The sequence below is a fragment of the Notamacropus eugenii genome, chromosome 7 (genome assembly GCF_028372415.1).
Source record: "Notamacropus eugenii isolate mMacEug1 chromosome 7, mMacEug1.pri_v2, whole genome shotgun sequence".
Classification (NCBI taxonomy): Eukaryota; Metazoa; Chordata; class Mammalia; order Diprotodontia; family Macropodidae; genus Notamacropus; species Notamacropus eugenii.
The window spans coordinates 76,945,869-76,957,243 of record NC_092878.1 but is presented as its reverse complement, the minus strand read 5'-3'; the positions used below and the strand labels follow the sequence as shown (position 1 = coordinate 76,957,243).

The 11,375-nt window shown below is 37.3% G+C and overlaps 1 long non-coding RNA gene across 1 annotated transcript in view; it reads left to right on the top strand.

The window, feature by feature from the left end:
• Window positions 1–522: 522 nt before the first annotated feature.
• LOC140513140 (uncharacterized) overlaps window positions 523–11,375 on the top strand; it is a 52,442-nt gene continuing 41,589 nt past the window's right edge. Inside the window, exons 1-2 of the long non-coding RNA XR_011970081.1 lie at window positions 523–583; window positions 2,546–2,626. This is a non-coding gene — a long non-coding RNA (uncharacterized lncRNA). The remainder of the gene's footprint in view (window positions 584–2,545; window positions 2,627–11,375) is intronic.

The window sequence follows — 11,375 nt, the reverse complement described above, 5'->3', positions numbered from 1 at the left end:
ATGCAGTTGCCCTCCACTTCCACATTTAATATGACAGTAATGCTAGATCAAAAGACATCCCACATGGACCATAGAACTACTAAATTCTCCTAGGTCTAGGGTTTGAGATCTTTAGAATCAACCAAATCCAGAGGACTACCTCCTGACCCCCTTAAAGAGAAACCATCTCAGCCTAAGTAAAATAGATAATATTCCTCCCATAGTCATCAAGAAATGAATGTGAATATTAGCTTGAGTTATAAGATGGTTTGGAAACAATCACTCAAGAAACTGCATTGACCTGTGTTTCACAGGAGTAGTACTGCTGTAAGATGTCTGAGGCTTTGCTCCAAGACTCTAAATTTAGAGTTTAATGGCAGCCCTTGAAATCCTTCAGCAGCAGAGAAACAACATAGCTTAGTGCCTAGTTAGTAAGAATAATTAGATATAATTGAAAGCTACCAGCTGGCAGACTGGGATGAAGTTTTCTATTGCCCTGCCCTGCTCCCACAGTGGCAACCTCGTGCTGATGATGCTTCCTCCACCCACTCCCCCTTTGCCCCCCCCTTTCCTCCCTCCATTTCAGCTGTGCTGCTTGTTCTAGGTAAGTTTTTGATATTTGCCTCTGCCTCAATAACGTCTAGTTGATTCTGGGACAAAGCACTGACTTTGAAATCTAAGAACATGTTCCAGTCCCAGCACTGAAATTCCAATATATATTTTTTATTTTGTTAAATATTTCCCAAGTGTATGTAAAAAATTTTAACATTGATTTTTTTAAGATTCTGAGTTTCAAATTCTCTCCCTACTTCCCTCCCACCCTCATCTCCAACTTGAAACAGCAAGCAATTTGAGATCCATTATACATGTGAAGTCATGCAAAATATATTTCCACATTAGCCATGTTGCAAAAGAAAACAGACAAAAAAGATCCCAAGAAAAATAAAGTTTTAAAAAGCAGGCTTCACTCTACATGCAGAGTTCATCCATTCTCTCTCTGGAGGTGGGTAACATTTTTCATCATGAGTCTTTTGGTACTGTTGGATAGGTCTCTCGAAGTTGATTTTACTGCTATGTACAACTTCCTTCTGGTTCTGCTCACTTCATTTGGCATGAGTCTGACATTTTCTAGTTGTGAAACTATGAAAAGTAAGGAACTTTTCTCTGAGCCTCATTTTCCTTACCTGTAAAATATTCATACCACCTACCTCACAAGGCTCTTCTAAACTTCAAAACATTATGTGATTGGGTCATAAGGTTGGAATGTATCCTATCATTTGAAGGTTTGAAGTTTCTTCACCCAGGATTCTTTACTTTCAGAAAAAGGTAAAGTCCTATTCATCTAGAAAAACATGTAAGTATCCTGCTTCGTTGGGTATTTTGTGGGTAGGATTAGTCTAGGGCTTGGCATTTGCTAATTGAACCAAGTCACATTTCCATCCTATTTCATTATGATTTCTCCAATTTTGATAGAACTTCTGAGATTTCCAGGAGAATGGTCATAATGCCTCTGAAACATCTTGGAACCAACCCCGCAACATCTCCTTGCTCTGTGCCATCTTTGGTGACTGAAACCCAGTATCACATTTGCTTTTCTATGCCACAAGGACACAATGTACCAAAGTCTGACATTTTCAGTGGGTGATCTCTGGTCCACACCAATTGTTCTTGAGAAGTTCTGCCTTCTTCAGGTTGGTAAGACAAAGCAGCAGAGAATTTATTTCTTGGCCAGTTTCCCATTCCCCTTAAACCAAGGAACGACATGAACTATGCATTATTTGTACTGGTGGAACATTTTTCAGATCTGATAACAGCAATTCCAGTTCAACCATAAATACTTTCTTTGGTCAGTTTGTACAAGCCTTCACTTGTTTCTCTCAATTCCTCATATTATTCATTTTTAGTGGCATAACATGCTATTACATTGTATACCAAATTTCATGCAGCCATTCTCTGATAGGCATGCACTTTGCTTCTAGTTCATTGCTACCATAAAAAATAGTGTTATGACTATTTTGACCTATAATTTTTCTTTAACTTATCAGTTTGACTTCAGGTCAGGATATATTCAGATATGGTTAATTTTGATTTCTGAGTTGGTTCTAAATCTTCTGTTTTTTAATTTCATTGATGAAGAATCTATTCACTTTTTCCAAAGAATGGAGTTGAAGACTAAGGATACTCAGTTTGCCTACCCTAGATCTCAGCTTTGCCCATTTGTGGGGCTTAGGCTCATTAATTCTCAAAAATATATTCTGATAACTATATTTCAATGTAATTCATTTCCTTTATAATCCTATGAATTTTTTTTATGCATTAAAACCCTTCGGAGAAGAGTTTCATAGGTTTCATCAGATTTCTAAAGGGGTCCAGAGAATAAAAACTGTTAAGAACACTAAGTATGTTTTTCCCAATGGTAAATTTTGAAGAAGCTAAGGAATTTGAACAAATTGAATCCGAAATATAGATTTAGATGGTGATGATAATATTTGAGTTTATAATGTGCTTGCCTTACAATAACCCTGAAATGTAAGTAGTGTAAGAGTACTTTCTATTTTCCTTGTAGATGCTCCTTTGTGATTTATTGCAGAAAAAACCAAGTATCACTTGTTGGCTGATCCTTTGATGACAAGTGAAAAGTCCTTAAGTGAGTGACTGATTTATATTTGCCTTTGTATCCCCAATGCGTAGTACATAATATGTATGTAACATGTGCTCATTGGTTGATTTATTGGTTGACTAGTGATAAGCTTCTTTAAACTTAGCCAGACTGGTCCTTGCTTCATAGGCACATAATCTATTTCTAAGACCATACTTGAAATCTTTCCAGCTTGTTAATCCTTGTCAGAATTTATGGTCTTCGGGAGTGGCCTTAAAGAACCTAGAGTCCTCTCTAAGCTGAAATGAGGCGCTGGAGAACTTTAGTGGAAGAAACATGCTATAAATTAAATTATAATTGCACAGGAGAGAAATTGTCCAACCAGCCCTTAGTGATGAAAAGACTCTTTTTGACCAATGAGTAATGCTGCTGATGTCAGGGAGATGTCCAGCTGCAGCTAAGGTAAGAGAGATTGGAAAGCAATTGCAGCAGGACACCTGGGCACTCAATGACAAGGATGCAAAGGGCTTCATGCTGTGCTGAGAGTCATGCCAAAATAAAAGCCTCTTTGTTCTTCTGGTATCTGCCTAACCTTCAGATCACATCTTTTTGCTTGCTTCTCAACATCAGTTGACCTTCATGATGACTCATCCTTTTGGGCTGGATCCTGTCTTTTATCTCTGATGCCTCAGCTCAGCATCTGATATCTCTAGTAAGAAACCATAAGTTTTGCATAACTGTTCTAATGATTCTTGCCCCTTTATGAGCAGGAGACTTTCCTAGCTTCTTGGCTCCAGAAGTCTCAACCAGTCTGGGCAGACTTGAATCCTCCAAACTGGCAAATTTTTCTCTCTCACTCCACCTAGAGAGACAGGTCTGGGAAGAAAAATATAGAAACAGATTCACATCTGGTCTGGAAAACTGTTTGTAATTATACTACAAAAGTTGCTAGCTTCTGGTATTTCTTCTTTACAGATAATGCTAGCTCTCTGTTTTAGATAGATGTTATTTAACACAAGGAGTGGCCCACTTATTCCTATAATTTTAAACACAAATCCATGTAGCATTTCTTCATACATAAGGGGTTAATTCCTCCCAGATCATATCTGTTTCTTCTACAGGGCTGATTTTGAGTATGACCTTCTCTTTGGTCCCTGACTCAACCACCTTTTATCCTTTCCTCTCTCTTTAGTTGAATTAGAGTTTACCTGAAACAACCTAGTCTGGCTACAAAGAGATAATTCACAGTTTTTAGCCTACAGGAAAATGGTCCTCAGGTTCATATGATCTTTTCTGGTTTAGGAAGTTTATTAAAACAGGTTTCTAGTAAACCATCATTATGTAGCTCTTGAGTCCCCTGTTAGAGAAAATTATGTAACAATTTTACCAGAGATGGAGGATTTTGAATCCGTTTAAATTCTGTGTATTTAAGCTAACTACTCACTTTTACCATTTTACTCCCTGGGTACATCTATAGTACATAATATTCATGATCAATCATAAGTTTTTATGTGAAGATAAAAGATCAGGATAAAAGTGCATTTTAAAGAGTTAGCAAGAAAAAGTATATACAATGTCTGATGTATGTGTAATCACAGGGAGAGAAACGAGGGAAATTAAAATCTTTCACTGGTTTTCTCTAGTATCTAAGGGGTAGTCACCCAAAGCAAATGCATTTTGAGTTCATTGTTCCGTAAGATGGAGGCTGAGCTGCTTCAGCTAAGCTCTATGATCATTCTACTGTCCCACTGACCATATAAGAGCTATGACTTTCTCCCTCCTGCCTTTCAGTTTCCTCCTCATCTTCTTCTCTGGTTTTTTGTTCTAGCTACCCTTTTGCAGAGTAGTTCAAAACTCCTAATCTCCTTGAACTCTATTATCTATCTACCCACAAATCAGCTGGTCTGAGAATTGTCTTAATAGACTGCGTGTGTGTTCATGAAGAAGACCATGCCATCAGACCATGCAAGACATGACATGACTTGCACTTGACTTTGTTTTGAGTGAGGGAGGGCTGTTCAGGTCACCAACCTCACTTCTCCAGAGCCATCTGAATCCAATGACCAGATATTCATCAGGATGACTGAAGATGACCCAGGATAAGGCAATTGGGGTTAAGTGACTTGCCCAAGGTCACACAGCTAGTGAGTGTCAAGTTCAATTATATGTTCATTAAGTACCTACTTGTGTAGAGAAATGTGCTTGGCACCATAGGTGATAGTAAATATAACTGAGATATAATCCCTGACCTCTAGGAGCTTATTGGAGTGTTATGGTCCTCATATAAATAACTATTATATAGAACATAAGCTCATTAAAGATATGAGAAATAGTACATAAAATCAGAGGATGAAATTTCGTTTCCAACTTGGAAAATATGATCATCAGAGGCTTCATGAGGTAGCTATGCATTGTAGTTGATAGAGTGCTAAGTCTGGAGTCAGGAAGACTTGAGTTCAAATCCATTCAGTCCCAGGCATTTATTATCTGCATGACCCTGAGCCAGTCACTTAACATCTGACTGCCTCAGTTTCCTCAACTATAAAATACAGATAATTATAGCACCTGCTTCCCAGGATTGTTGTGAGGATCAAATGAGATAATATTTTTAAGGAGTTTAGTACAGTTCCTGGAACACTATAGGAGCTTCATAAATGTTTATTTTCTTCTTCTCTTCCTTCATGGCAGAAACAGTTTTTAAGCTGCATCTTGAAGGAGAAATAAAATTTCAATAGACAGAGATAGGGAGAGAGCCTTCAAGGAATAGGGATAATATGAAAAGAGTATAAATGCTAGACAAAAAAAATATGATGAGTCTGAGGAAAGGCAAATAGTACAAGTTAGGTAATAATATGAGATAAAAATGAAGAGAAAGGAAGATGCTTAATTGGGAAGAGCTTTGGATGCTATGGTGTTTCAACTTTATCTTGTAGGCAATAGGGAGCCATCACAGGATTTTGAGCATAGGTGACTTTATCAGGTTTCTAGAGAAGAATGGCAATGATTTGGTGGTCACATAGGATGGGCCCTCCACAAGAGTATTTTAGTGTGGCTTTGATATATTGGCAATGTTTCTCTTGCAGAGCATTATCTCAGAAGTTCAAGGGAAAAGGCCGCAAGGCAAATTACATTTGAGTTTTTAGAATATCAAATATTTATAAAAAACAATTTGAGATCCTCAACGAAGCATCTGAATTTCATTATCTCCAGCTTTCCCAGCGCGATAACTTCTTGGCTATGACTGCCTCATGCTGGAAGCAACTCAAGACCAATTCCAAGTACCAGATCTGAGATCTTTGCCCAGAAGCTTCTAATAATGCTCCCCAAGGTGCTGCCTGGTTTATGGAAGCCTCTCTTGGGCTGATTTGTGTAATGGATAACTTTTCAATCTGGCTGTGTTCAGGTCTGGCATATCACGGAGAAATCCTTTCAGGTCATGGAAATGATTTTCACAAATGCAGCCCTTTTAGCACAATCTCTGTAACAGAGGCACACTTGGCAGTTAATTGGTTTACATACTATTTATGGGGCGATGTTGAGGTTATTAAAGAAAATGATAGAGAGGGGAGGAATTTTGATCTCCTAAAAATTGCAGGCATTAATCCTAAGTGAAATTGCCAAACACACATACTTCCTTCCTTCCCAAGACCACACAGAAATGAAGACCTCTGTAGCAATGGGTTTCAAGAACTGGGTAGCAGTGATCCAGGTTCATTCATTCTTTGATCAGCTTACAATTTTTTTTAAAAAATCAATTTTCCATTAGAATACTACCATAAGCTTTAGCAGACACAATAGCCAATATTAAAAAAATATATATTCCTCTTGTAATCTTTTGATTTAGGGGAAGGAAAGAAAAATTTTTTGCTGAATCACTTGGGGCAGGCGTTCTTAACCTTTTTCAATGTTATAGACCCCTTTGGATAACAGGTGAAGCCTATGGACCTCTTCTCAGAATAATGTTTTGAAAAAATGGAAGGAAATGCTAAGTTTCAGTTAGAAGTTAGTAAAAATAAGGATTTAATTTTTCCCATCTCCTAAAATTTATCCACAGGGTTTATGAAGGTTAAGAAGCCCTTCTTTAGGATTTGTTCTAGTGAGACCAAGTTGGAGAAAATGGTTGGGGGCTGGTAAGATGACAAGAAGGCTCATTTCTTTATAAATATATTTAGAAGCAGAAGAGACAGTCTGTTCCATATGGATGCCAAGTAAAAATAAGTGAAAGTAGTGGGTAGAGTGCTGGACTTGGAGACAGGAAGACCTGGTTTCTAATCTCACCCCTGACATTTCCTAACACATTCCTTCCCCTCTCTGAGCTTCTATTTCTTTGTCTATAGCATGAGGCTAATGATTGCTGCCATACCTACCTCACAAGGCTGTTGGGAGGCACAAATTAAGTAAATTTTTGGTACTTTATAAATTCTAGGCATAGTGCAGCAACTCAAGGCAAGAGTTGACTGGCCACAAATTAGCCTGAGATTTGTAGTTCTTCCCAGGTTTGGAAGGGGAGAAACTAAAATGAAATCAGCCCTCAGTCAGCCAGGGAATAGGGCAAGGAATGGTGGTGGAAATTTTTGACAAACAGTTACAATGTGGGTTTGGGGACTTTTGAGGAGAATGAGAGAGAAAAGATGTCTGTAGTTCCCTTCTGTAATACTATAAAACATGACCTCCATCTGAGTAGATGAGCTAGAAAGTGCATATGACTGTGTTTTATTGTGGATTCTTGCCCAGGAGCAGTAGCTCAGAAAGAAACAAGGCAGTCAGCCAAGAAATGAATCAAGAGGTGACCCCTACCTTTCCCCAGTCTTACTTCTTAAGGCTTTGTTTGTCACATGAGGGAGCAATGGGAGCCATGAAGAAAACAGGGATCTTTCCTAGTGAAGCTCCACTCCCAGCCCACTATTAGAGTTATGCTCTCTAGCCAGGTACATAAGCATAAGCCATTTAATCACTACCCTTCTGGGTATGGAATTATTATGGATCCAGGCTCTTGTTTATAAATTTACCTCATAAACACAAGTCAAGGTTTCATTAGTGTTATTAATAAGGGTGCTCTAAATAAAGACTGATTACATCCCCTGACTTGACTGATTTCCAAAGTGAAGTGAACAAGACCTTGAAGCCTTTGAAATTTAAGGAAAACATTTAAATTATTTTTCTTCTTGTGGCACACCTATAATCCTTAGGTTGTCTCTATGCATCCTATCTTGAAGATCAATAGGTTTTACTTGAATAGAGAGTGTGTTTTCTGTTAATTGTTATTGATTTTTTGCTTCTCTTCTTCTAGATTGTCCTTTACTTCTAGTATTTGTTTCTTCTCATTATTTACTTATATTATTTTCATTTCCAATCAGTTGTTCTCATTTGTGTTTCTTTGGTGAAACTTGCCCTCACATATTCAAGTTTTTCTATTTTACCAATTATTTCTACTCTGCAGGCCATAAATTCTGTCTCAAAATTCTCATTTCTCTTTTAAATCACTCAAGAAAAGTGTCTGTTCTCCTCAGATCCCCAGGATCTTCTGTCTCGTCATGTTGAATCACTTTTCTTTGTTTTTTTTTTCTAGATACCTGAACTCATTTACTAGAGCTGGGGTTCATATTTCTTTATATCATTAATGTTTTTCATATTGGTTTATCTGCTTATGCTCAAGGTCTTTGAATGTTCTTCCTCCTAGAATCTTTGGAAATTTCAGTGGTTATTTTCACCTATTGCTCACTTTCTGACTCCTTCTCCTCCGGTGCTATTTTCCCTTGGAGCTAGATCTCAATTCACATTTCACTTATCTAGATCTCTGTCTCAAGGACTTTTGGGGGAACAAAACTTCCCCCAGCTTGATGCTTGAATCTTTCCCTGAGTTTTAGTCAGTTGCCACACTGTGTACTGTCCCATTTCCTCTGTTTCTCAGTTCTCTGATCTGGAAGTACAGAGGGCTACCATGCTAGTGCTCTTGTGTCCTGGGTTAGTGAATGAGATTTATGTTAATGGGAGTCAAAGGTCTTCCCTGCTCGTTATTAAGCCTCACATGTGAAACCCATTAAGGGAAGATTGCTTAGGGGAGGTTTGTTTGCTTGAAGGTTTTCACATCTTTTGGTAATTAGGCACTGAAGCGTGTGGGTTGTGATGCCTTCTAGCTCTCTATCTATTCTAAGGTTAGCATTTTGCTTTGGGGCTTACTCATGAGAAGAATGTTTGTGTGATATGGCCAGATGAGACTCTGGGTAGCCATTAAGGAGCCCCCTGAGTTTGAAAACTCAGATGTTGGTGCTTCTCTCTTTGGTAATTATGTATGTATATAATGGTCAGACAGTTGGATCTGTCTGTTGATCTGTGGTGTATGTGTCAGGGTGCTTTCTGCTCCACTGGGTTGATTTTTATCATGTGGCTTTCGGATCTCCTGACACTGGGGAGAAAGGAAGAGTGGTGTAGGGATGGGCTCTATTTCAAGCCCATATACATATCCTACCTCTTTCTCTTTGTTCCTTTATTCTCCTATAAAGACCTTTTCTAGTACCAAACACTGTCCTGGCATGATCTATTAAGACCTCTAAAATTTCTGCATTTTGGCACTTGGATCTCCATAGTACTGGAAAGAAGGAAGGGGTGCTGAGATGTGGGGTTGCATTTTGTTTCAAGCCCATGTGTTGGCTGATGTGACCTTGTTGTCAATAGTGTGGAGGAAAATGGGAGAGGGGAGCGAATGTTGTTGTTCACTTGTTTCAGTCACATCCAACTCTTTGTGACCCAATTTGGGGTTTTCATAGAAAAGGTATTGGAGTGTTTTGTCATTTCTTTCTCCATCTCATTTTAGAGATTACTATTAAGTGTCTGGATCTAGATTTGAACTTGGGCCTTTCTGATTCCAAGCCTGGTGCTCTATCCACTGAGCCACCTAGCTGCCTTGCTTAAAAGTTGATTGAGGTTAAATTAGTCATCAGTTCATAGTTTTTAATCTTCTTTAGTTAGGTTGATTGACTAAGGTTGAATTAGTCATTAGGTCATAGAGTTTTCGCCTTTGTTAATGTTTCTAGTATCCTAGACCTTTAAAACAGGTAAAGTTGCTTTATCTTTATCCATAATTTATGTCTTGGAGAGGTCTGAGAGGTGATGAGCATCAGAGAAAATTTCTACTCCTCCATCCTGTTGATCAATCATCTATTTTTTTCCTCAAAAAAAAAAAGGAAGAAAAGAAAAGAAACTAAGCTTTCTTGACATTAAATATATGGATTGACACTGGCATCCTCATTCAATCCATATGTCTGACAGTCTCATGCTACATATAATATGCAAGATATATAAAAAGAAGAGTAAGAATTCTACAGTGCAAAGAATTTGTCAGTGATGTTCTCATATGGTGCCTGTAGTATTGAGCACTTAATAAATCTTTGTTGAGCAATTGATTTGTTTTCAAGTGTTTTACAGTTTATGTATACCCTTTTAAGTGGATTTGCAGACTATATTGTCTCTTTTTAATCAAATTGTCACAAAGCAGGAATGGTAAGGTGGCTAAGCTGCACCTCCTTTCCCTCCACTTCCCCTACTCCAAGATATTATCATACAGACTTAGGGGGCTAGAATATCCCAAGAAAGGATCCACAGATTAAAGATGATACTAATAAGTGTGAACGCAATTTACAAAAAAATGACACAGCTGAAACTTTTCCTATTCCTACATTGAATTCTTTGTCAGCTACATTAGGAGATAAAAACAATAATGATCTAATTAGATCTGGTAAGAAAAGCCAAAAAGTTTATCAAAATTATTTGAAATATGAATTTAGATTCACCATCATTTTCAATGAACTTCACCTTTAGTGTATCCTGAACCTTGAGGTATTAGCCTTAAGACAGGTAGGTGGCACAGTGAATAGAGAGGTGGGCCTAGAGTCAGGAAGTTCAAATGTGGCCTCAGACACTAATTGGGTGAGTCAGGCAAGTCACTTAATCTCTGCTTGCCTCAGTTTCCTCATCTTTAACGTGAGAATGATAATCGCACCTACCTCACAGAGTTGTTGTGAGAATCAAATGAAATAATATTTAAAGTGCTTAGTACAGTACTTGGCATGTGCTATATAAATGCCTATTCCATTCTCCTTCCCACCCCTCTCCCCATTAGATAATGATAATATAAAGCCATCATGATCAGCAAGTCATTTCAAAACTAAGCTTTTATTGCTAAAAATTATAAAAGTATATCACTTTCAAAAACTCTTCTATCTAAACATTTTAAAAGCTTGAAAACAAAATTTTCTAAGCTGTTTATAAATCTTTCAAATGAAGTCTGTCAGTAGTCTTAAACCCACTTGTTAAAAATATTTTTTAAAAAACAATACTTTATGATTGATTTGGAAAAACAACTGATTGACATAGGGAAAATGGGCCCTATGTTGAATGCTGGCAAAAATCTTTGCATAATTAGTGGATGGGATTTAAAAATGAGTGATTTCAAATCAATGCAATCAATGATCTGCAATAGACTCATGATGAAAAATACTATCCACCTCCAGAGAAACAATTAATGAACTCTGCAAAGTGAAGCATTGTTTTTTACTTTTTTCTTGCCTTTTTTTGGCAATTGGGAAGTATTCTTTGCATTACTTATATTATTATATATCATATATATTTGATATATATTATGCATATATTATTATATAAATTATATATATTATGTATAATAGGTATTATATTGCTTGCTTTTCCAATGGGTGAAAAGGATTGGAGGGAGGGAGAGATTTTGGTACTTAATTTTTCAAAATGTTAAAAATAAAGAAATATTTTGAAAAATTTAACAAAC